At 40.9% G+C, this 22,705-nt stretch overlaps 30 non-coding genes across 30 annotated transcripts; all 30 read right to left on the reverse strand.

Annotated features, from left to right (window-relative positions):
• Nucleotides 1-1,196: 1,196 nt before the first annotated feature.
• On the reverse strand, nt 1,197-1,269 carry TRNAR-CCU (transfer RNA arginine (anticodon CCU)). The gene has a single exon. It is a non-coding gene; the product is annotated as a tRNA-Arg (tRNA).
• A 598-nt stretch (nt 1,270-1,867) lies between these two features.
• Nucleotides 1,868-1,960, reverse strand: TRNAI-UAU (transfer RNA isoleucine (anticodon UAU)). The gene is given in 2 exon segments: nt 1,868-1,903; nt 1,923-1,960. It is a non-coding gene; the product is annotated as a tRNA-Ile (tRNA).
• A 447-nt stretch (nt 1,961-2,407) lies between these two features.
• TRNAR-CCU (transfer RNA arginine (anticodon CCU)) lies at nt 2,408-2,480 on the reverse strand. The gene has a single exon. It is a non-coding gene; the product is annotated as a tRNA-Arg (tRNA).
• A 763-nt stretch (nt 2,481-3,243) lies between these two features.
• On the reverse strand, nt 3,244-3,336 carry TRNAI-UAU (transfer RNA isoleucine (anticodon UAU)). The gene is given in 2 exon segments: nt 3,244-3,279; nt 3,299-3,336. It is a non-coding gene; the product is annotated as a tRNA-Ile (tRNA).
• Nucleotides 3,337-3,783: 447 nt separating this feature from the next.
• Nucleotides 3,784-3,856, reverse strand: TRNAR-CCU (transfer RNA arginine (anticodon CCU)). The gene has a single exon. It is a non-coding gene; the product is annotated as a tRNA-Arg (tRNA).
• Nucleotides 3,857-4,619: 763 nt separating this feature from the next.
• TRNAI-UAU (transfer RNA isoleucine (anticodon UAU)) lies at nt 4,620-4,712 on the reverse strand. Its single transcript is given in 2 exon segments — nt 4,620-4,655; nt 4,675-4,712. It is a non-coding gene; the product is annotated as a tRNA-Ile (tRNA).
• Nucleotides 4,713-5,159: 447 nt separating this feature from the next.
• TRNAR-CCU (transfer RNA arginine (anticodon CCU)) lies at nt 5,160-5,232 on the reverse strand. Its single transcript has one exon. It is a non-coding gene; the product is annotated as a tRNA-Arg (tRNA).
• Nucleotides 5,233-5,996: 764 nt separating this feature from the next.
• On the reverse strand, nt 5,997-6,089 carry TRNAI-UAU (transfer RNA isoleucine (anticodon UAU)). The gene is given in 2 exon segments: nt 5,997-6,032; nt 6,052-6,089. It is a non-coding gene; the product is annotated as a tRNA-Ile (tRNA).
• A 447-nt stretch (nt 6,090-6,536) lies between these two features.
• TRNAR-CCU (transfer RNA arginine (anticodon CCU)) lies at nt 6,537-6,609 on the reverse strand. The gene has a single exon. It is a non-coding gene; the product is annotated as a tRNA-Arg (tRNA).
• Nucleotides 6,610-7,382: 773 nt separating this feature from the next.
• On the reverse strand, nt 7,383-7,475 carry TRNAI-UAU (transfer RNA isoleucine (anticodon UAU)). The gene is given in 2 exon segments: nt 7,383-7,418; nt 7,438-7,475. It is a non-coding gene; the product is annotated as a tRNA-Ile (tRNA).
• A 447-nt stretch (nt 7,476-7,922) lies between these two features.
• Nucleotides 7,923-7,995, reverse strand: TRNAR-CCU (transfer RNA arginine (anticodon CCU)). The gene has a single exon. It is a non-coding gene; the product is annotated as a tRNA-Arg (tRNA).
• A 764-nt stretch (nt 7,996-8,759) lies between these two features.
• TRNAI-UAU (transfer RNA isoleucine (anticodon UAU)) lies at nt 8,760-8,852 on the reverse strand. Its single transcript is given in 2 exon segments — nt 8,760-8,795; nt 8,815-8,852. It is a non-coding gene; the product is annotated as a tRNA-Ile (tRNA).
• A 447-nt stretch (nt 8,853-9,299) lies between these two features.
• TRNAR-CCU (transfer RNA arginine (anticodon CCU)) lies at nt 9,300-9,372 on the reverse strand. Its single transcript has one exon. It is a non-coding gene; the product is annotated as a tRNA-Arg (tRNA).
• Nucleotides 9,373-10,145: 773 nt separating this feature from the next.
• On the reverse strand, nt 10,146-10,238 carry TRNAI-UAU (transfer RNA isoleucine (anticodon UAU)). Its single transcript is given in 2 exon segments — nt 10,146-10,181; nt 10,201-10,238. It is a non-coding gene; the product is annotated as a tRNA-Ile (tRNA).
• A 447-nt stretch (nt 10,239-10,685) lies between these two features.
• Nucleotides 10,686-10,758, reverse strand: TRNAR-CCU (transfer RNA arginine (anticodon CCU)). The gene has a single exon. It is a non-coding gene; the product is annotated as a tRNA-Arg (tRNA).
• A 764-nt stretch (nt 10,759-11,522) lies between these two features.
• Nucleotides 11,523-11,615, reverse strand: TRNAI-UAU (transfer RNA isoleucine (anticodon UAU)). The gene is given in 2 exon segments: nt 11,523-11,558; nt 11,578-11,615. It is a non-coding gene; the product is annotated as a tRNA-Ile (tRNA).
• Nucleotides 11,616-12,062: 447 nt separating this feature from the next.
• TRNAR-CCU (transfer RNA arginine (anticodon CCU)) lies at nt 12,063-12,135 on the reverse strand. The gene has a single exon. It is a non-coding gene; the product is annotated as a tRNA-Arg (tRNA).
• A 752-nt stretch (nt 12,136-12,887) lies between these two features.
• Nucleotides 12,888-12,980, reverse strand: TRNAI-UAU (transfer RNA isoleucine (anticodon UAU)). The gene is given in 2 exon segments: nt 12,888-12,923; nt 12,943-12,980. It is a non-coding gene; the product is annotated as a tRNA-Ile (tRNA).
• Nucleotides 12,981-13,427: 447 nt separating this feature from the next.
• TRNAR-CCU (transfer RNA arginine (anticodon CCU)) lies at nt 13,428-13,500 on the reverse strand. Its single transcript has one exon. It is a non-coding gene; the product is annotated as a tRNA-Arg (tRNA).
• A 764-nt stretch (nt 13,501-14,264) lies between these two features.
• On the reverse strand, nt 14,265-14,357 carry TRNAI-UAU (transfer RNA isoleucine (anticodon UAU)). The gene is given in 2 exon segments: nt 14,265-14,300; nt 14,320-14,357. It is a non-coding gene; the product is annotated as a tRNA-Ile (tRNA).
• Nucleotides 14,358-14,804: 447 nt separating this feature from the next.
• TRNAR-CCU (transfer RNA arginine (anticodon CCU)) lies at nt 14,805-14,877 on the reverse strand. Its single transcript has one exon. It is a non-coding gene; the product is annotated as a tRNA-Arg (tRNA).
• A 752-nt stretch (nt 14,878-15,629) lies between these two features.
• On the reverse strand, nt 15,630-15,722 carry TRNAI-UAU (transfer RNA isoleucine (anticodon UAU)). Its single transcript is given in 2 exon segments — nt 15,630-15,665; nt 15,685-15,722. It is a non-coding gene; the product is annotated as a tRNA-Ile (tRNA).
• Nucleotides 15,723-16,169: 447 nt separating this feature from the next.
• TRNAR-CCU (transfer RNA arginine (anticodon CCU)) lies at nt 16,170-16,242 on the reverse strand. The gene has a single exon. It is a non-coding gene; the product is annotated as a tRNA-Arg (tRNA).
• Nucleotides 16,243-16,994: 752 nt separating this feature from the next.
• On the reverse strand, nt 16,995-17,087 carry TRNAI-UAU (transfer RNA isoleucine (anticodon UAU)). The gene is given in 2 exon segments: nt 16,995-17,030; nt 17,050-17,087. It is a non-coding gene; the product is annotated as a tRNA-Ile (tRNA).
• A 447-nt stretch (nt 17,088-17,534) lies between these two features.
• Nucleotides 17,535-17,607, reverse strand: TRNAR-CCU (transfer RNA arginine (anticodon CCU)). The gene has a single exon. It is a non-coding gene; the product is annotated as a tRNA-Arg (tRNA).
• Nucleotides 17,608-18,371: 764 nt separating this feature from the next.
• On the reverse strand, nt 18,372-18,464 carry TRNAI-UAU (transfer RNA isoleucine (anticodon UAU)). The gene is given in 2 exon segments: nt 18,372-18,407; nt 18,427-18,464. It is a non-coding gene; the product is annotated as a tRNA-Ile (tRNA).
• Nucleotides 18,465-18,911: 447 nt separating this feature from the next.
• On the reverse strand, nt 18,912-18,984 carry TRNAR-CCU (transfer RNA arginine (anticodon CCU)). Its single transcript has one exon. It is a non-coding gene; the product is annotated as a tRNA-Arg (tRNA).
• A 753-nt stretch (nt 18,985-19,737) lies between these two features.
• Nucleotides 19,738-19,830, reverse strand: TRNAI-UAU (transfer RNA isoleucine (anticodon UAU)). The gene is given in 2 exon segments: nt 19,738-19,773; nt 19,793-19,830. It is a non-coding gene; the product is annotated as a tRNA-Ile (tRNA).
• A 1,552-nt stretch (nt 19,831-21,382) lies between these two features.
• TRNAR-CCU (transfer RNA arginine (anticodon CCU)) lies at nt 21,383-21,455 on the reverse strand. The gene has a single exon. It is a non-coding gene; the product is annotated as a tRNA-Arg (tRNA).
• Nucleotides 21,456-22,219: 764 nt separating this feature from the next.
• Nucleotides 22,220-22,312, reverse strand: TRNAI-UAU (transfer RNA isoleucine (anticodon UAU)). The gene is given in 2 exon segments: nt 22,220-22,255; nt 22,275-22,312. It is a non-coding gene; the product is annotated as a tRNA-Ile (tRNA).
• Nucleotides 22,313-22,705: the final 393 nt, after the last annotated feature.

The following is a 22,705-nucleotide window of genomic DNA, read 5'->3' on the forward strand; positions in this document are numbered from 1 at the left end:
AGAGGACAATAGGTCCCCCCCCATCATTTTACTTTAGGGCCCTCACTCGCCGCTCAGGGACCCTTTTTTTTTTTTTTTTTTTTTTTTTAAACAGTGAGCAGCCACATGCTAAACATGCCCCTAATCGCGGTATAGCTAAGCTAACTAAGTAATTTTTTCTAAATTGGTCTTTCAACCTTTTGGTAGATAACTCCCTAATACCGTGGGAATTAGGGAGTTATCTACTAAGCGGCTGCAAGAGAAGTCCCGAAGTGCCGAAGTCCCGAAATGCCGAAGTTCCAAAATTCCGAAGTGTCGAAATGCCGAAGTTGATGAATTTCCAAAGTGCCAAAGGTCCAAAGTGCCGAAGTTCCGAAGTGCTGAAATGCAGAAGTTCCGAAGTTGACGAATTTCTGAAGTGTTGAAGTGCCGAATTCCCAAATTATGCGAAAACCCTGAAATTCGGAATGCCGAACCGAACCGAAAATTTTCCCCATGCACATGCCTAGTTTCCATTGCTGCCTAGGGACAACTCCAGAGACAGTCACTCAGACAGCCACTAGTGGTGCTTCCTGCATGTAGGCATTGAACTTTCCTCATAGAGATGCATTGCTTCAATATATGGGGAAGGTTCAACACCTACATGCAGGGTTATTCCCTAAAGTGAAAATGATCAGGAATTTCAAGTGTATTTCAATTTAAAGGCCCAAGTGGACAATTTTCTCCAAGTGACCTAAGCCTTCAGTTCAGCTGAAGGAGGCACTGGCCTCCTAAGCCAGGGATTGTGGGTTCAAGTCCCATCTGGGGTGCACCAGCATGTCTAAGGTGGTTGAACTTGAGCATGGCACTCAAATTTAGCAGACCCCAAATGTATATTTTATTCACTGATGAGATGATGTGAGGTTTAATCATGGAGACAAGCATTGTGTAAACCCAACAGGGTTATTCACTAAAGTGAAAATGATCAGGAATTCCAAGTGTATTTCAATTTAACCCCTTAAGGACCAAACTTCTGGAATAAAAGGGAATTATGACATGTCACACATGTCACGTGTCCTTAAGGGGTTAAAGGCCCAAGTGGAAAATTTTCTACAAGTTACCAACGCCTTCAGTTCAGCTGCATCACTTTAAATTCTGGACATCAGTGAATAAAACTGTTCTAGGGTCTGCTAAATTTGAGGGCCATGCTCAAGTTCAACCACCTTAGACATACTGTGCACCCCAGATGGGACTTGAACCCACAATCCCTGGCTTAGGAGGCCAGTGCCTTATCCATTAGGCCACTGGGGCTTGAAGTGCAAATTTTTGTAACTGTTAAAAAAACCCAAAAAAAAACAGAAGCTTGTCTTAGTATCCACACACAATAAGCTCAGTGTCTGTAACAATATTATTTCTCTTGCACCTACAAAACAAGTACGACATGCAAATTTTTTTTTTTAATTTTCGTTTCCTTATACCCCTTGTATCTTCTTCTATCCACCTTACCATTTGCCTCGATCTATATTTATCATGTTTTCTCCCTTGCGCCGACTCTCAATATTTGGGCACAGCTATTTTGTTCTCCTCTGTCCGTGGTGTATGCAGTTTGTCTTTTAGTTGGATTCTTTTCACTGATGGATTGTCAATAAATCCGCTTAGCAACCGACGTGGAACTTTGCTTAAGCTCCGCCCCTTGGACAAAAATTGCCAAAGATAACACTTCTACAAAAAAAAAGGCAATCCCTAACAAAAATAGTAAGATGAATTTAAGAGCAAATAAAAACAAGGGCAAACAGAGGGACAAAATCGAATCCCTTTACATCGTGTAGGACTGGTGAGGAGTTGAGAGCTGGTTGGAGACACCGTGCTGGACCTTGCAGATAAACCAATTAAAAGCAAATGCAAAAACTGCTCCAGGTGAGGCTTGAACTCACAACCTCGGCATTGCTCAACAGATACTGCCTTATAAGCACCGCGCGCTAACCGATTGCGCCACTGGAGCAAGTCGCTTGTTCTGCCTCTGCTGTGTTTTCACCCAAACCTGCGCTGTCAAAGTGTTCTCAAGTCTCTTCTTAGGAGTTGAATGCAAGTTTCATGTGGCAATTTCATAATCGTACAGATATATTCACTAAAGTGAGAATTGTCCAGAATTTAAAGAGAATTTTAAAATCAATGCCAACGCAGCTGAACCGAAGGCGTAGGTAACTTGGCGAAAATTTTCCACTTGGGCCTTTAAATTGAAATACACTTGGAATTCCTGATCATTTACACTTTAGTGAATAACCCTGTTGGGTTTACACAACTGCTTGTATCCATGATTAAACCTCACACAACTGCTTGTCTCCATGATTAAACCTCACATCATCTCATCAGTGAATAAAACTGTACATTTGGGGTCTGCTACATTTGGGTGCCATGCTCAAGATCAACCACCTTAGACATGCTGGTGCACCCCAGATGGGACTTGAACCCACAATCCCTGGCTTAGGAGGCCAGTGCCTTATCCATTAGGCCACTGGGGCTTGATGTGCAAATTTCTTTTAACTGTTAAAAAAAACAAAAAAAACAGAAGCTTGTCTTAGTATCCACACACAATAAGCTCAGTGTCTGTAACAATATTATTTCTCTTGCACCTATAGTGTCACACAGCCAATAGGCAAGGTTCTTTAAGATAGTGAAACTCTTTAGTTTTCGTTTGTTTGTAAACGGAAAAAAGATGCGCATCGTGGTGGCAGCACAGTTTAAGAAAACTCAGGTCATAAAAATGGAATGTTCCAACCATTGAACAAGAGGGCTGCAAAGGCAAAACAAGTACGACATGCAAATTTTTCTTTTCAATTTTCTTTTCCTTATACCCCTTGTATCTTCTTCTATCCACCTTACCACTTGCCTCGATCTATATTTATCATGTTTTCTCCCTTGCGCCGACTCTCAATATTTGGGCACAGCTATTTTGTTCTCCTCTGTCCGTGGTGTATGCAGTTTGTCCTTTAGTTGGATTCTTTTCACTGATGGATTGTCAGTAAATCCGCTTAGCAACCAAAGTGGAACTTTGCTTAAGCTCCGCCCCTTGGACAAAAATTGCCAAAGATAACACTTCTACAAAAAAAAGGCAATCCCTAACAAAAATAGTAAGATGAATTTAAGAGCAAATAAAAACAAGGGCAAACAGAGGGACAAAATCGAATCCCTTTACATCGTGTAGGACTGGTGAGGAGTTGAGAGCTGGTTGGAGACACCGTGCTGGACCTTGCAGATAAACCAATTAAAAGCAAATGCAAAAACTGCTCCAGGTGAGGCTTGAACTCACAACCTCGGCATTGCTCAACAGATACTGCCTTATAAGTACCGCACGCTAACCGATTGCGCCACTGGAGCAAGTCGCTTGCTCTGCTACTGCTGTGTTTTCACCCAAACCTGCGCTGTCAAAGTGTTCTCAAGTCTCTTCTTATGAGTTGAATGCAAGTTTCATGTGGCAATTTCATAATCGTACAGATATATTCACTAAAGTGAGAATTGTCCAGAATTTAAAGTGAATTTTAAAATCAAGGCCAACGCAGCTGAACCGAAGGCGTAGGTAACTTGGAGAAAATTTTCCACTTGGGCCTTTAAATTGAAATACACTTGGAATTCCTGATCATTTTCACTTTAGTGAATAACCCTGTTGGGTTTACACAACTGCTTGTATCCATGATTAAACCTCACACAACTGCTTGTCTCCATGATTAAACCTCACATCATCTCATCAGTGAATAAAACTGTACATTTGGGGTCTGCTAAATTTGAGTGCCATGCTCAAGATCGACCACCTTAGACATGCTGGTGCACCCCAGATGGGACTTGAACCCACAATCCCTGGCTTAGGAGGCCAGTGCCATATCCATTAGGCCACTGGGGCTTGATGTGCAAATTTTTGTAACTGTTAAAAAAAAACAAAAAAAAACAGAAGCTTGTCTTAGTATCCACACACAATAAGCTCAGTGTCTGTAACAATATTATTTCTCTTGCACCTACAGTGTCACACAGCCAATAGGCAAGGTTCTTTAAGATAGTGAAACTCTTTAGTTTTCGTTTTTTTGTAAACGGAAAAAAGATGCGCATCGTGGTGGCAGCACAGTTTAAGAAAACTCAGGTCATAAAAATGGAATGTTCCAACCATTGAACAAGAGGGCTGCAAAGGCAAAACAAGTACGACATGCACATTTTTCTTTTCAATTTTCTTTTCCTTATACCCCTTGTATCTTCTTCTATCCACCTTACCACTTGCCTCGATCTATATTTATCATGTTTTCTCCCTTGCGCCGACTCTCAATATTTGGGCACAGCTATTTTGTTCTCCTCTGTCCGTGGTGTATGCAGTTGGTCCTTTAGTTGGATTCTTTTCACTGATGGATTGTCAGTAAATCCGCTTAGCAACCAAAGTGGAACTTTGCTTAAGCTCCGCCCCTTGGACAAAAATTGCCAAAGATAACACTTCTACAAAAAAAGGCAATACCTAACAAAAATAGTAAGATGAATTTAAGAGCAAATAAAAACAAGGGCAAACAGAGGGACAAAATCGAATCCCTTTACATCGTGTAGGACTGGTGAGGAGTTGAGAGCTGGTTGGAGACACCGTGCTGGACCTTGCAGATAAACCAATTAAAAGCAAATGCAAAAACTGCTCCAGGTGAGGCTTGAACTCACAACCTCGGCATTGCTCAACAGATACTGCCTTATAAGTACCGCACGCTAACCGATTGCGCCACTGGAGCAAGTCGCTTGCTCTGCTACTGCTGTGTTTTCACCCAAACCTGCGCTGTCAAAGTGTTCTCAAGTCTCTTCTTAGGAGTTGAATGCAAGTTTCATGTGGCAATTTCATAATCGTACAGATATATTCACTAAAGTGAGAATTGTCCAGAATTTAAAGTGAATTTTAAAATCAAGGCCAACGCAGCTGAACCGAAGGCGTAGGTAACTTGGAGAAAATTTTCCACTTGGGCCTTTAAATTGAAATACACTTGGAATTCCTGATCATTTTCACTTTAGTGAATAACCCTGTTGGGTTTACACAACTGCTTGTATCCATGATTAAACCTCACACAACTGCTTGTCTTCATGATTAAACCTCACATCATCTCATCAGTGAATAAAACTGTACATTGGGGGTCTGCTAAATTTGAGTGCCATGCTCAAGATCAACCACCTTAGACATGCTGGTGCACCCCAGATGGGACTTGAACCCACAATCCCTGGCTTAGGAGGCCAGTGCCATATCCATTAGGCCACTGGGGCTTGATGTGCAAATTTTTGTAACTGTTAAAAAAAAACAAAAAAAAACAGAAGCTTGTCTTAGTATCCACACACAATAAGCTCAGTGTCTGTAACAATATTATTTCTCTTGCACCTACAGTGTCACACAGCCAATAGGCAAGGTTCTTTAAGATAGTGAAACTCTTTAGTTTTCGTTTTTTTGTAAACGGAAAAAAGATGCGCATCGTGGTGGCAGCACAGTTTAAGAAAACTCAGGTCATAAAAATGGAATGTTCCAACCATTGAACAAGAGGGCTGCAAAGGCAAAACAAGTACGACATGCACATTTTTCTTTTAAATTTTCTTTTCCTTATACCCCTTGTATCTTCTTCTATCCACCTTACCACTTGCCTCGATCTATATTTATCATGTTTTCTCCCTTGCGCCGACTCTCAATATTTGGGCACAGCTATTTTGTTCTCCTCTGTCCGTGGTGTATGCAGTTTGTCCTTTAGTTGGATTCTTTTCACTGATGGATTGTCAGTAAATCCGCTTAGCAACCAAAGTGGAACTTTGCTTAAGCACCGCCCCTTGGACAAAAATTGCCAAAGATAACACTTCTACAAAAAAAAGGCAATCCCTAACAAAAATAGTAAGATGAATTTAAGAGCAAATAAAAACAAGGGCAAACAGAGGGACAAAATCGAATCCCTTTACATCGTGTAGGACTGGTGAGGAGTTGAGAGCTGGTTGGAGACACCGTGCTGGACCTTGCAGATAAACCAATTAAAAGCAAATGCAAAAACTGCTCCAGGTGAGGCTTGAACTCACAACCTCGGTATTGCTCAACAGATACTGCCTTATAAGTACCGCACGCTAACCGATTGCGCCACTGGAGCAAGTCGCTTGCTCTGCTACTGCTGTGTTTTCACCCAAACCTGCGCTGTCAAAGTGTTCTCAAGTCTCTTCTTATGAGTTGAATGCAAGTTTCATGTGGCAATTTCATAATCGTACAGATATATTCACTAAAGTGAGAATTGTCCAGAATTTAAAGTGAATTTTAAAATCAAGGCCAACGCAGCTGAACCGAAGGCGTAGGTAACTTGGAGAAAATTTTCCACTTGGGCCTTTAAATTGAAATACACTTGGAATTCCTGATCATTTTCACTTTAGTGAATAACCCTGTTGGGTTTACACAACTGCTTGTATCCATGATTAAACCTCACACAACTGCTTGTCTCCATGATTAAACCTCACATCATCTCATCAGTGAATAAAACTGTACATTTGGGGTCTGCTAAATTTGAGTGCCATGCTCAAGATCGACCACCTTAGACATGCTGGTGCACCCCAGATGGGACTTGAACCCACAATCCCTGGCTTAGGAGGCCAGTGCCATATCCATTAGGCCACTGGGGCTTGATGTGCAAATTTTTGTAACTGTTAAAAAAAAACAAAAAAAAACAAAAAAAAACAGAAGCTTGTCTTAGTATCCACACACAATAAGCTCAGTGTCTGTAACAATATTATTTCTCTTGCACCTACAGTGTCACACAGCCAATAGGCAAGGTTCTTTAAGATAGTGAAACTCTTTAGTTTTCGTTTTTTTGTAAACAGAAAAAAGATGCGCATCGTGGTGGCAGCACAGTTTAAGAAAACTCAGGTCATAAAAATGGAATGTTCCAACCATTGAACAAGAGGGCTGCAAAGGCAAAACAAGTACGACATGCACATTTTTCTTTTCAATTTTCTTTTCCTTATACCCCTTGTATCTTCTTCTATCCACCTTACCACTTGCCTCGATCTATATTTATCATGTTTTCTCCCTTGCGCCGACTCTCAATATTTGGGCACAGCTATTTTGTTCTCCTCTGTCCGTGGTGTATGCAGTTGGTCCTTTAGTTGGATTCTTTTCACTGATGGATTGTCAGTAAATCCGCTTAGCAACCAAAGTGGAACTTTGCTTAAGCTCCGCCCCTTGGACAAAAATTGCCAAAGATAACACTTCTACAAAAAAAGGCAATACCTAACAAAAATAGTAAGATGAATTTAAGAGCAAATAAAAACAAGGGCAAACAGAGGGACAAAATCGAATCCCTTTACATCGTGTAGGACTGGTGAGGAGTTGAGAGCTGGTTGGAGACACCGTGCTGGACCTTGCAGATAAACCAATTAAAAGCAAATGCAAAAACTGCTCCAGGTGAGGCTTGAACTCACAACCTCGGCATTGCTCAACAGATACTGCCTTATAAGTACCGCACGCTAACCGATTGCGCCACTGGAGCAAGTCGCTTGCTCTGCTACTGCTGTGTTTTCACCCAAACCTGCGCTGTCAAAGTGTTCTCAAGTCTCTTCTTATGAGTTGAATGCAAGTTTCATGTGGCAATTTCATAATCGTACAGATATATTCACTAAAGTGAGAATTGTCCAGAATTTAAAGTGAATTTTAAAATCAAGGCCAACGCAGCTGAACCGAAGGCGTAGGTAACTTGGAGAAAATTTTCCACTTGGGCCTTTAAATTGAAATACACTTGGAATTCCTGATCATTTTCACTTTAGTGAATAACCCTGTTGGGTTTACACAACTGCTTGTATCCATGATTAAACCTCACACAACTGCTTGTCTTCATGATTAAACCTCACATCATCTCATCAGTGAATAAAACTGTACATTGGGGGTCTGCTAAATTTGAGTGCCATGCTCAAGATCAACCACCTTAGACATGCTGGTGCACCCCAGATGGGACTTGAACCCACAATCCCTGGCTTAGGAGGCCAGTGCCATATCCATTAGGCCACTGGGGCTTGATGTGCAAATTTTTGTAACTGTTAAAAAAAAACAAAAAAAAACAGAAGCTTGTCTTAGTATCCACACACAATAAGCTCAGTGTCTGTAACAATATTATTTCTCTTGCACCTACAGTGTCACACAGCCAATAGGCAAGGTTCTTTAAGATAGTGAAACTCTTTAGTTTTCGTTTTTTTGTAAACGGAAAAAAGATGCGCATCGTGGTGGCAGCACAGTTTAAGAAAACTCAGGTCATAAAAATGGAATGTTCCAACCATTGAACAAGAGGGCTGCAAAGGCAAAACAAGTACGACATGCACATTTTTCTTTTAAATTTTCTTTTCCTTATACCCCTTGTATCTTCTTCTATCCACCTTACCACTTGCCTCGATCTATATTTATCATGTTTTCTCCCTTGCGCCGACTCTCAATATTTGGGCACAGCTATTTTGTTCTCCTCTGTCCGTGGTGTATGCAGTTTGTCCTTTAGTTGGATTCTTTTCACTGATGGATTGTCAGTAAATCCGCTTAGCAACCAAAGTGGAACTTTGCTTAAGCACCGCCCCTTGGACAAAAATTGCCAAAGATAACACTTCTACAAAAAAAAGGCAATCCCTAACAAAAATAGTAAGATGAATTTAAGAGCAAATAAAAACAAGGGCAAACAGAGGGACAAAATCGAATCCCTTTACATCGTGTAGGACTGGTGAGGAGTTGAGAGCTGGTTGGAGACACCGTGCTGGACCTTGCAGATAAACCAATTAAAAGCAAATGCAAAAACTGCTCCAGGTGAGGCTTGAACTCACAACCTCGGCATTGCTCAACAGATACTGCCTTATAAGTACCGCACGCTAACCGATTGCGCCACTGGAGCAAGTCGCTTGCTCTGCTACTGCTGTGTTTTCACCCAAACCTGCGCTGTCAAAGTGTTCTCAAGTCTCTTCTTATGAGTTGAATGCAAGTTTCATGTGGCAATTTCATAATCGTACAGATATATTCACTAAAGTGAGAATTGTCCAGAATTTAAAGTGAATTTTAAAATCAAGGCCAACGCAGCTGAACCGAAGGCGTAGGTAACTTGGAGAAAATTTTCCACTTGGGCCTTTAAATTGAAATACACTTGGAATTCCTGATCATTTTCACTTTAGTGAATAACCCTGTTGGGTTTACACAACTGCTTGTATCCATGATTAAACCTCACACAACTGCTTGTCTCCATGATTAAACCTCACATCATCTCATCAGTGAATAAAACTGTACATTTGGGGTCTGCTAAATTTGAGTGCCATGCTCAAGATCGACCACCTTAGACATGCTGGTGCACCCCAGATGGGACTTGAACCCACAATCCCTGGCTTAGGAGGCCAGTGCCATATCCATTAGGCCACTGGGGCTTGATGTGCAAATTTTTGTAACTGTTAAAAAAAAACAAAAAAAAACAAAAAAAAACAGAAGCTTGTCTTAGTATCCACACACAATAAGCTCAGTGTCTGTAACAATATTATTTCTCTTGCACCTACAGTGTCACACAGCCAATAGGCAAGGTTCTTTAAGATAGTGAAACTCTTTAGTTTTCGTTTTTTTGTAAACAGAAAAAAGATGCGCATCGTGGTGGCAGCACAGTTTAAGAAAACTCAGGTCATAAAAATGGAATGTTCCAACCATTGAACAAGAGGGCTGCAAAGGCAAAACAAGTACGACATGCACATTTTTCTTTTCAATTTTCTTTTCCTTATACCCCTTGTATCTTCTTCTATCCACCTTACCACTTGCCTCGATCTATATTTATCATGTTTTCTCCCTTGCGCCGACTCTCAATATTTGGGCACAGCTATTTTGTTCTCCTCTGTCCGTGGTGTATGCAGTTGGTCCTTTAGTTGGATTCTTTTCACTGATGGATTGTCAGTAAATCCGCTTAGCAACCAAAGTGGAACTTTGCTTAAGCTCCGCCCCTTGGACAAAAATTGCCAAAGATAACACTTCTACAAAAAAAGGCAATACCTAACAAAAATAGTAAGATGAATTTAAGAGCAAATAAAAACAAGGGCAAACAGAGGGACAAAATCGAATCCCTTTACATCGTGTAGGACTGGTGAGGAGTTGAGAGCTGGTTGGAGACACCGTGCTGGACCTTGCAGATAAACCAATTAAAAGCAAATGCAAAAACTGCTCCAGGTGAGGCTTGAACTCACAACCTCGGCATTGCTCAACAGATACTGCCTTATAAGTACCGCACGCTAACCGATTGCGCCACTGGAGCAAGTCGCTTGCTCTGCTACTGCTGTGTTTTCACCCAAACCTGCGCTGTCAAAGTGTTCTCAAGTCTCTTCTTATGAGTTGAATGCAAGTTTCATGTGGCAATTTCATAATCGTACAGATATATTCACTAAAGTGAGAATTGTCCAGAATTTAAAGTGAATTTTAAAATCAAGGCCAACGCAGCTGAACCGAAGGCGTAGGTAACTTGGAGAAAATTTTCCACTTGGGCCTTTAAATTGAAATACACTTGGAATTCCTGATCATTTTCACTTTAGTGAATAACCCTGTTGGGTTTACACAACTGCTTGTATCCATGATTAAACCTCACACAACTGCTTGTCTCCATGATTAAACCTCACATCATCTCATCAGTGAATAAAACTGTACATTTGGGGTCTGCTAAATTTGAGTGCCATGCTCAAGATCAACCACCTTAGACATGCTGGTGCACCCCAGATGGGACTTGAACCCACAATCCCTGGCTTAGGAGGCCAGTGCCTTATCCATTAGGCCACTGGGGCTTGATGTGTAAATTTATTTTAACTGTTATAAAAAAACAAAAAAAACAGAAGCTTGTCTTAGTATCCACACACAATAAGCTCAGTGTCTGTAACAATATTATTTCTCTTGCACCTACAGTGTCACACAGCCAATAGGCAAGGTTCTTTAAGATAGTGAAACTCTTTAGTTTTCGTTTGTTTGTAAACGGAAAAAAGATGCGCATCGTGGTGGCAGCACAGTTTAAGAAAACTCAGGTCATAAAAATGGAATGTTCCAACCATTGAACAAGAGGGCTGCAAAGGCAAAACAAGTACGACATGCACATTTTTCTTTTCAATTTTCTTTTCCTTATACCCCTTGTATCTTCTTCTATCCACCTTACCACTTGCCTCGATCTATATTTATCATGTTTTCTCCCTTGCGCCGACTCTCAATATTTGGGCACAGCTATTTTGTTCTCCTCTGTCCGTGGTGTATGCAGTTTGTCCTTTAGTTGGATTCTTTTCACTGATGGATTGTCAGTAAATCCGCTTAGCAACCAAAGTGGAACTTTGCTTAAGCTCCGCCCCTTGGACAAAAATTGCCAAAGATAACACTTCTACAAAAAAAAGGCAATCCCTGACAAAAATAGTAAGATGAATTTAAGAGCAAATAAAAACAAGGGCAAACAGAGGGACAAAATCGAATCCCTTTACATCGTGTAGTACTGGTGAGGCGTTGAGAGCTGGTTGGAGACACCGTGCTGGACCTTGCAGATAAACCAATTAAAAGCAAATGCAAAAACTGCTCCAAGTGAGGCTTGAACTCACAACCTCGGCATTGCTCAACAGATACTGCCTTATAAGTACCGCGCGCTAACCGACTGCGCCACTAGAGCAAGTCGCTTGTTCTGCCTCTGCTGTGTTTTCACCCAAACCTGCGCTGTCAAAGTGTTCTCAAGTCTCTTCTTAGGAGTTGAATGCAAGTTTCATGTGGCAATTTCATAATCGTACAGATATATTCACTAAAGTGAGAATTGTCCAGAATTTAAAGAGAATTTTAAAATCAAGGCCAACGCAGCTGAACCGAAGGCGTAGGTAACTTGAAGAAAATTTTCCACTTGGGCCTTTAAATTGAAATACACTTGGAATTCCTGATCATTTTCACTTTAGTGAATAACCCTGTTGGGTTTACACAACTGCTTGTATCCATGATTAAACCTCACACAACTGCTTGTCTCCATGATTAAACCTCACATCATCTCATCAGTGAATAAAACTGTACATTTGGGGTCTGCTAAATTTGAGTGCCATGCTCAAGATCAACCACCTTAGACATGCTGGTGCACCCCAGATGGGACTTGAACCCACAATCCCTGGCTTAGGAGGCCAGTGCCTTATCCATTAGGCCACTGGGGCTTGATTTTTAACTGTTAAAAAAAAACAAAAAAAACAGAAGCTTGTCTTAGTATCCACACACAATAAGCTCAGTGTCTGTAACAATATTATTTCTCTTGCACCTACAGTGTCACACAGCCAATAGGCAAGGTTCTTTAAGATAGTGAAACTCTTTAGTTTTCGTTTTTTTGTAAACGGAAAAAAGATGCGCATCGTGGTGGCAGCACAGTTTAAGAAAACTCAGGTCATAAAAATGGAATGTTCCAACCATTGAACAAGAGGGCTGCAAAGGCAAAACAAGTACGACATGCACATTTTTCTTTTCAATTTTCTTTTCCTTATACCCCTTGTATCTTCTTCTATCCACCTTACCACTTGCCTCGATCTATATTTATCATGTTTTCTCCCTTGCGCCGACTCTCAATATTTGGGCACAGCTATTTTGTTCTCCTCTGTCCGTGGTGTATGCAGTTGGTCCTTTAGTTGGATTCTTTTCACTGATGGATTGTCAGTAAATCCGCTTAGCAACCAAAGTGGAACTTTGCTTAAGCTCCGCCCCTTGGACAAAAATTGCCAAAGATAACACTTCTACAAAAAAAGGCAATACCTAACAAAAATAGTAAGATGAATTTAAGAGCAAATAAAAACAAGGGCAAACAGAGGGACAAAATCGAATCCCTTTACATCGTGTAGGACTGGTGAGGAGTTGAGAGCTGGTTGGAGACACCGTGCTGGACCTTGCAGATAAACCAATTAAAAGCAAATGCAAAAACTGCTCCAGGTGAGGCTTGAACTCACAACCTCGGCATTGCTCAACAGATACTGCCTTATAAGTACCGCACGCTAACCGATTGCGCCACTGGAGCAAGTCGCTTGCTCTGCTACTGCTGTGTTTTCACCCAAACCTGCGCTGTCAAAGTGTTCTCAAGTCTCTTCTTAGGAGTTGAATGCAAGTTTCATGTGGCAATTTCATAATCGTACAGATATATTCACTAAAGTGAGAATTGTCCAGAATTTAAAGTGAATTTTAAAATCAAGGCCAACGCAGCTGAACCGAAGGCGTAGGTAACTTGGAGAAAATTTTCCACTTGGGCCTTTAAATTGAAATACACTTGGAATTCCTGATCATTTTCACTTTAGTGAATAACCCTGTTGGGTTTACACAACTGCTTGTATCCATGATTAAACCTCACACAACTGCTTGTCTTCATGATTAAACCTCACATCATCTCATCAGTGAATAAAACTGTACATTGGGGGTCTGCTAAATTTGAGTGCCATGCTCAAGATCAACCACCTTAGACATGCTGGTGCACCCCAGATGGGACTTGAACCCACAATCCCTGGCTTAGGAGGCCAGTGCCATATCCATTAGGCCACTGGGGCTTGATGTGCAAATTTTTGTAACTGTTAAAAAAAAACAAAAAAAAACAGAAGCTTGTCTTAGTATCCACACACAATAAGCTCAGTGTCTGTAACAATATTATTTCTCTTGCACCTACAGTGTCACACAGCCAATAGGCAAGGTTCTTTAAGATAGTGAAACTCTTTAGTTTTCGTTTTTTTGTAAACGGAAAAAAGATGCGCATCGTGGTGGCAGCACAGTTTAAGAAAACTCAGGTCATAAAAATGGAATGTTCCAACCATTGAACAAGAGGGCTGCAAAGGCAAAACAAGTACGACATGCACATTTTTCTTTTAAATTTTCTTTTCCTTATACCCCTTGTATCTTCTTCTATCCACCTTACCACTTGCCTCGATCTATATTTATCATGTTTTCTCCCTTGCGCCGACTCTCAATATTTGGGCACAGCTATTTTGTTCTCCTCTGTCCGTGGTGTATGCAGTTTGTCCTTTAGTTGGATTCTTTTCACTGATGGATTGTCAGTAAATCCGCTTAGCAACCAAAGTGGAACTTTGCTTAAGCACCGCCCCTTGGACAAAAATTGCCAAAGATAACACTTCTACAAAAAAAAGGCAATCCCTAACAAAAATAGTAAGATGAATTTAAGAGCAAATAAAAACAAGGGCAAACAGAGGGACAAAATCGAATCCCTTTACATCGTGTAGGACTGGTGAGGAGTTGAGAGCTGGTTGGAGACACCGTGCTGGACCTTGCAGATAAACCAATTAAAAGCAAATGCAAAAACTGCTCCAGGTGAGGCTTGAACTCACAACCTCGGCATTGCTCAACAGATACTGCCTTATAAATACCGCACGCTAACCGATTGCGCCACTGGAGCAAGTCGCTTGCTCTGCTACTGCTGTGTTTTCACCCAAACCTGCGCTGTCAAAGTGTTCTCAAGTCTCTTCTTATGAGTTGAATGCAAGTTTCATGTGGCAATTTCATAATCGTACAGATATATTCACTAAAGTGAGAATTGTCCAGAATTTAAAGTGAATTTTAAAATCAAGGCCAACGCAGCTGAACCGAAGGCGTAGGTAACTTGGAGAAAATTTTCCACTTGGGCCTTTAAATTGAAATACACTTGGAATTCCTGATCATTTTCACTTTAGTGAATAACCCTGTTGGGTTTACACAACTGCTTGTATCCATGATTAAACCTCACACAACTGCTTGTCTCCATGATTAAACCTCACATCATCTCATCAGTGAATAAAACTGTACATTTGGGGTCTGCTAAATTTGAGTGCCATGCTCAAGATCAACCACCTTAGACATGCTGGTGCACCCCAGATGGGACTTGAACCCACAATCCCTGGCTTAGGAGGCCAGTGCCTTATCCATTAGGCCACTGGGGCTTGATTTTTAACTGTTAAAAAAAAACAAAAAAAACAGAAGCTTGTCTTAGTATCCACACACAATAAGCTCAGTGTCTGTAACAATATTATTTCTCTTGCACCTACAGTGTCACACAGCCAATAGGCAAGGTTCTTTAAGATAGTGAAACTCTTTAGTTTTCGTTTTTTTGTAAACGGAAAAAAGATGCGCATCATGGTGGCAGCACAGTTTAAGAAAACTCAGGTCATAAAAATGGAATGTTCCAACCATTGAACAAGAGGGCTGCAAAGGCAAAACAAGTACGACATGCACATTTTTCTTTTCAATTTTCTTTTCCTTATACCCCTTGTATCTTCTTCTATCCACCTTACCACTTGCCTCGATCTATATTTATCATGTTTTCTCCCTTGCGCCGACTCTCAATATTTGGGCACAGCTATTTTGTTCTCCTCTGTCCGTGGTGTATGCAGTTGGTCCTTTAGTTGGATTCTTTTCACTGATGGATTGTCAGTAAATCCGCTTAGCAACCAAAGTGGAACTTTGCTTAAGCTCCGCCCCTTGGACAAAAATTGCCAAAGATAACACTTCTACAAAAAAAGGCAATACCTAACAAAAATAGTAAGATGAATTTAAGAGCAAATAAAAACAAGGGCAAACAGAGGGACAAAATCGAATCCCTTTACATCGTGTAGGACTGGTGAGGAGTTGAGAGCTGGTTGGAGACACCGTGCTGGACCTTGCAGATAAACCAATTAAAAGCAAATGCAAAAACTGCTCCAGGTGAGGCTTGAACTCACAACCTCGGCATTGCTCAACAGATACTGCCTTATAAGTACCGCACGCTAACCGATTGCGCCACTGGAGCAAGTCGCTTGCTCTGCTACTGCTGTGTTTTCACCCAAACCTGCGCTGTCAAAGTGTTCTCAAGTCTCTTCTTATGAGTTGAATGCAAGTTTCATGTGGCAATTTCATAATCGTACAGATATATTCACTAAAGTGAGAATTGTCCAGAATTTAAAGTGAATTTTAAAATCAAGGCCAACGCAGCTGAACCGAAGGCGTAGGTAACTTGGAGAAAATTTTCCACTTGGGCCTTTAAATTGAAATACACTTGGAATTCCTGATCATTTTCACTTTAGTGAATAACCCTGTTGGGTTTACACAACTGCTTGTATCCATGATTAAACCTCACACAACTGCTTGTCTCCATGATTAAACCTCACATCATCTCATCAGTGAATAAAACTGTACATTTGGGGTCTGCTAAATTTGAGTGCCATGCTCAAGATCAACCACCTTAGACATGCTGGTGCACCCCAGATGGGACTTGAACCCACAATCCCTGGCTTAGGAGGCCAGTGCCTTATCCATTAGGCCACTGGGGCTTGATTTTTAACTGTTAAAAAAAAACAAAAAAAACAGAAGCTTGTCTTAGTATCCACACACAATAAGCTCAGTGTCTGTAACAATATTATTTCTCTTGCACCTACAGTGTCACACAGCCAATAGGCAAGGTTCTTTAAGATAGTGAAACTCTTTAGTTTTCGTTTTTTTGTAAACGGAAAAAAGATGCGCATCGTGGTGGCAGCACAGTTTAAGAAAACTCAGGTCATAAAAATGGAATGTTCCAACCATTGAACAAGAGGGCTGCAAAGGCAAAACAAGTACGACATGCACATTTTTCTTTTCAATTTTCTTTTCCTTATACCCCTTGTATCTTCTTCTATCCACCTTACCACTTGCCTCGATCTATATTTATCATGTTTTCTCCCTTGCGCCGACTCTCAATATTTGGGCACAGCTATTTTGTTCTCCTCTGTCCGTGGTGTATGCAGTTGGTCCTTTAGTTGGATTCTTTTCACTGATGGATTGTCAGTAAATCCGCTTAGCAACCAAAGTGGAACTTTGCTTAAGCTCCGCCCCTTGGACAAAAATTGCCAAAGATAACACTTCTACAAAAAAAGGCAATACCTAACAAAAATAGTAAGATGAATTTAAGAGCAAATAAAAACAAGGGCAAACAGAGGGACAAAATCGAATCCCTTTACATCGTGTAGGACTGGTGAGGAGTTGAGAGCTGGTTGGAGACACCGTGCTGGACCTTGCAGATAAACCAATTAAAAGCAAATGCAAAAACTGCTCCAGGTGAGGCTTGAACTCACAACCTCGGCATTGCTCAAAAGATACTGCCTTATAAGTACCGCGCGCTAACCAATTGCGCCACTGGAGCAAGTCGCTTGCTCTGCTACTGCTGTGTTTTCACCCAAACCTGCGCTGTCAAAGTGTTCTCAAGTCTCTTCTTATGAGTTGAATGCAAGTTTCATGTGGCAATTTCATAATCGTACAGATATATTCACTAAAGTGAGAATTGTCCAGAATTTAAAGTGAATTTTAAAATCAAGGCCAACGCAGCTGAACCGAAGACGTAGGTAACTTGGAGAAAATTTTCCACTTGGGCCTTTAAATTGAAATACACTTGGAATTCCTGATCATTTTCACTTTAGTGAATAACCCTGTTGGGTTTACACAACTGCTTGTATCCATGATTAAACCTCACACAACTGCTTGTCTCCATGATTAAACCTCACATCATCTCATCAGTGAATAAAACTGTACATTTGGGGTCTGCTAAATTTGAGTGCCATGCTCAAGATCAACCACCTTAGACATGCTGGTGCACCCCAGATGGGACTTGAACCCACAATCCCTGGCTTAGGAGGCCAGTGCCTTATCCATTAGGCCACTGGGGCTTGATGTGTAAATTTATTTTAACTGTTAAAAAAAAACAAAAAAAACAGAAGCTTGTCTTAGTATCCACACACAATAAGCTCAGTGTCTGTAACAATATTATTTCTCTTGCACCTACAGTGTCACACAGCCAATAGGCAAGGTTCTTTAAGATAGTGAAACTCTTTAGTTTTCGTTTGTTTGTAAACGGAAAAAAGATGCGCATCGTGGTGGCAGCACAGTTTAAGAAAACTCAGGTCATAAAAATGGAATGTTCCAACCATTGAACAAGAGGGCTGCAAAGGCAAAACAAGTACGACATGCACATTTTTCTTTTCAATTTTCTTTTCCTTATACCCCTTGTATCTTCTTCTATCCACCTTACCACTTGCCTCGATCTATATTTATCATGTTTTCTCCCTTGCGCCGACTCTCAATATTTGGGCACAGCTATTTTGTTCTCCTCTGTCCGTGGTGTATGCAGTTTGTCCTTTAGTTGGATTCTTTTCACTGATGGATTGTCAGTAAATCCGCTTAGCAACCAAAGTGGAACTTTGCTTAAGCTCCGCCCCTTGGACAAAAATTGCCAAAGATAACACTTCTACAAAAAAAAGGCAATCCCTGACAAAAATAGTAAGATGAATTTAAGAGCAAATAAAAACAAGGGCAAACAGAGGGACAAAATCGAATCCCTTTACATCGTGTAGTACTGGTGAGGCGTTGAGAGCTGGTTGGAGACACCGTGCTGGACCTTGCAGATAAACCAATTAAAAGCAAATGCAAAAACTGCTCCAAGTGAGGCTTGAACTCACAACCTCGGCATTGCTCAACAGATACTGCCTTATAAGTACCGCGCGCTAACCGACTGCGCCACTAGAGCAAGTCGCTTGTTCTGCCTCTGCTGTGTTTTCACCCAAACCTGCGCTGTCAAAGTGTTCTCAAGTCTCTTCTTAGGAGTTGAATGCAAGTTTCATGTGGCAATTTCATAATCGTACAGATATATTCACTAAAGTGAGAATTGTCCAGAATTTAAAGAGAATTTTAAAATCAAGGCCAACGCAGCTGAACCGAAGGCGTAGGTAACTTGGAGAAAATTTTCCACTTGGGCCTTTAAATTGAAATACACTTGGAATTCCTGATCATTTTCACTTTAGTGAATAACCCTGTTGGGTTTACACAACTGCTTGTATCCATGATTAAACCTCACACAACTGCTTGTCTCCATGATTAAACCTCACATCATCTCATCAGTGAATAAAACTGTACATTTGGGGTCTGCTAAATTTGAGTGCCATGCTCAAGATCAACCACCTTAGACATGCTGGTGCACCCCAGATGGGACTAGAACCCACAATCCCTGGCTTAGGAGGCCAGTGCCTTATCCATTAGGCCACTGGGGCTTGATTTTTAACTGTTAAAAAAAACCAAAAAAAACAGAAGCTTGTCTTAGTATCCACACACAATAAGCTCAGTGTCTGTAACAATATTATTTCTCTTGCACCTACAGTGTCACACAGCCAATAGGCAAGGTTCTTTAAGATAGTGAAACTCTTTAGTTTTCGTTTATTTGTAAACGGAAAAAAGATGCGCATCGTGGTGGCAGCACAGTTTAAGAAAACTCAGGTCATAAAAATGGAATGTTCCAACCATTGAACAAGAGGGCTGCAAAGGCAAAACAAGTACGACATGCACATTTTTCTTTTCAATTTTCTTTTCCTTATACCCCTTGTATCTTCTTCTATCCACCTTACCACTTGCCTCGATCTATATTTATCATGTTTTCTCCCTTGCGCCGACTCTCAATATTTGGGCACAGCTATTTTGTTCTCCTCTGTCCGTGGTGTATGCAGTTTGTCCTTTAGTTGGATTCTTTTCACTGATGGATTGTCAGTAAATCCGCTTAGCAACCAAAGTGGAACTTTGCTTAAGCTCCGCCCCTTGGACAAAAATTGCCAAAGATAACACTTCTACAAAAAAAAGGCAATCCCTAACAAAAATAGTAAGATGAATTTAAGAGCAAATAAAAACAAGGGCAAACAGAGGGACAAAATCGAATCCCTTTACATCGTGTAGGACTGGTGAGGCGTTGAGAGCTGGTTGGAGACACCGTGCTGGACCTTGCAGATAAACCAATTAAAAGCAAATGCAAAAACTGCTCCAGGTGAGGCTTGAACTCACAACCTCGGCATTGCTCAACAGATACTGCCTTATAAGTACCGCGCGCTAACCGATTGCGCCACTGGAGCAAGTCGCTTGCTCAGCTACTGCTGTGTTTTCACCCAAACCTGCGCTGTCAAAGTGTTCTCAAGTCTCTTCTTATGAGTTGAATGCAAGTTTCATGTGGCAATTTCATAATCGTACAGATATATTCACTAAAGTGAGAATTGTCCAGAATTTAAAGTGAATTTTAAAATCAAGGCCAACGCAGCTGAACCGAAGGCGTAGGTAACTTGGAGAAAATTTTCATTAGGCCACTGGGGCTTGATGTGTAAATTTATTTTAACTGTTAAAAAAAAACAAAAAAACAGAAGCTTGTCTTAGTATCCACACACAATAAGCTCAGTGTCTGTAACAATATTATTTCTCTTGCACCTACAGTGTCACACAGCCAATAGGCAAGGTTCTTTAAGATAGTGAAACTCTTTAGTTTTCGTTTGTTTGTAAACGGAAAAAAGATGCGCATCGTGGTGGCAGCACAGTTTAAGAAAACTCAGGTCATAAAAATGGAATGTTCCAACCATTGAACAAGAGGGCTGCAAAGGCAAAACAAGTACGACATGCACATTTTTCTTTTCAATTTTCTTTTCCTTATACCCCTTGTATCTTCTTCTATCCACCTTACCACTTGCCTCGATCTATATTTATCATGTTTTCTCCCTTGCGCCGACTCTCAATATTTGGGCACAGCTATTTTGTTCTCCTCTGTCCGTGGTGTATGCAGTTTGTCCTTTAGTTGGATTCTTTTCACTGATGGATTGTCAGTAAATCCGCTTAGCAACCAAAGTGGAACTTTGCTTAAGCTCCGCCCCTTGGACAAAAATTGCCAAAGATAACACTTCTACAAAAAAAAGGCAATCCCTAACAAAAATAGTAAGATGAATTTAAGAGCAAATAAAAACAAGGGCAAACAGAGGGACAAAATCGAATCCCTTTACATCGTGTAGGACTGGTGAGGCGTTGAGAGCTGATTGGAGACACCGTGCTGGACCTTGCAGATAAACCAATTAAAAGCAAATGCAAAAACTGCTCCAGGTGAGGCTTGAACTCACAACCTCGGCATTGCTCAAAAGATACTGCCTTATAAGTACCGCGCGCTAACCAATTGCGCCAAGTCGCGAGCAATTGCGAGCAAGTCGCTTGCTCTGCTACTGCTGTGTTTTCACCCAAACCTGCGCTGTCAAAGTGTTCTCAAGTCTCTTCTTATGAGTTGAATGCAAGTTTCATGTGGCAATTTCATAATCGTACAGATATATTCACTAAAGTGAGAATTGTCCAGAATTTAAAGTGAATTTTAAAATCAAGGCCAACGCAGCTGAACCGAAGGCGTAGGTAACTTGGAGAAAATTTTCCACTTGGGCCTTTAAATTGAAATACACTTGGAATTCCTGATCATTTTCACTTTAGTGAATAACCCTGTTGGGTTTTACACAACTGCTTGTATCCATGATTAAACCTCACACAACTTCTTGTCTCCATGATTAAACCTCACATCATCTCATCAGTGAATAAAACTGTACATTTGGGGTCTGCTAAATTTGAGTGCCATGCTCAAGATCAACCACCTTAGACATGCTGGTGCACCCCAGATGGGACTTGAACCCACAATCCCTGGCTTAGGAGGCCAGTGCCTTATCCATTAGGCCACTGGGGCTTGATGTGTAAATTTATTTTAACTGTTAAAAAAAACCAAAAAAAACAGAAGCTTGTCTTAGTATCCACACACAATAAGCTCAGTGTCTGTAACAATATTATTTCTCTTGCACCTACAGTGTCACACAGCCAATAGGCAAGGTTCTTTAAGATAGTGAAACTCTTTAGTTTTCGTTTGTTTGTAAACGGAAAAAAGATGCGCATCGTGGTGGCAGCACAGTTTAAGAAAACTCAGGTCATAAAAATGGAATGTTCCAACCATTGAACAAGAGGGCTGCAAAGGCAAAACAAGTACGACATGCACATTTTTCTTTTCAATTTTCTTTTCCTTATACCCCTTGTATCTTCTTCTATCCACCTTACCACTTGCCTCGATCTATATTTATCATGTTTTCTCCCTTGCGCCGACTCTCAATATTTGGGCACAGCTATTTTGTTCTCCTCTGTCCGTGGTGTATGCAGTTTGTCCTTTAGTTGGATTCTTTTCACTGATGGATTGTCAGTAAATCCGCTTAGCAACCAAAGTGGAACTTTGCTTAAGCTCCGCCCCTTGGACAAAAATTGCCAAAGATAACACTTCTACAAAAAAAAGGCAATCCCTAACAAAAATAGTAAGATGAATTTAAGAGCAAATAAAAACAAGGGCAAACAGAGGGACAAAATCGAATCCCTTTACATCGTGTAGGACTGGTGAGGCGTTGAGAGCTGGTTGGAGACACCGTGCTGGACCTTGCAGATAAACCAATTAAAAGCAAATGCAAAAACTGCTCCAGGTGAGGCTTGAACTCACAAACTCGGCATTGCTCAACAGATACTGCCTTATAAGTACCGCGCGCTAACCGATTGCGCCACTGGAGCAAGTCGCTTGCTCTGCTACTGCTGTGTTTTCACCCAAACCTGCGCTGTCAAAGTGTTCTCAAGTCTCTTCTGATGAGTTGAATGCAAGTTTCATGTGGCAATTTCATAATCGTACAGATATATTCACTAAAGTGAGAATTGTCCAGAATTTAAAGTGAATTTTAAAATCAAGGCCAACGCAGCTGAACCGAAGGCGTAGGTAACTTGGAGAAAATTTTCCACTTGGGCCTTTAAATTGAAATACAATTGGAATTCCTGATCATTTTCACTTTAGTGAATAACCCTGTTGGGTTTACACAACTGCTTGTATCCATGATTAAACCTCACACAACTGCTTGTCTCCATGATTAAACCTCACATCATCTCATCAGTGAATAAAACTGTACATTTGGG

Source organism: Pelobates fuscus, chromosome 6 (genome assembly GCF_036172605.1).
Source record: "Pelobates fuscus isolate aPelFus1 chromosome 6, aPelFus1.pri, whole genome shotgun sequence".
Classification (NCBI taxonomy): domain Eukaryota; kingdom Metazoa; phylum Chordata; class Amphibia; order Anura; family Pelobatidae; genus Pelobates; species Pelobates fuscus.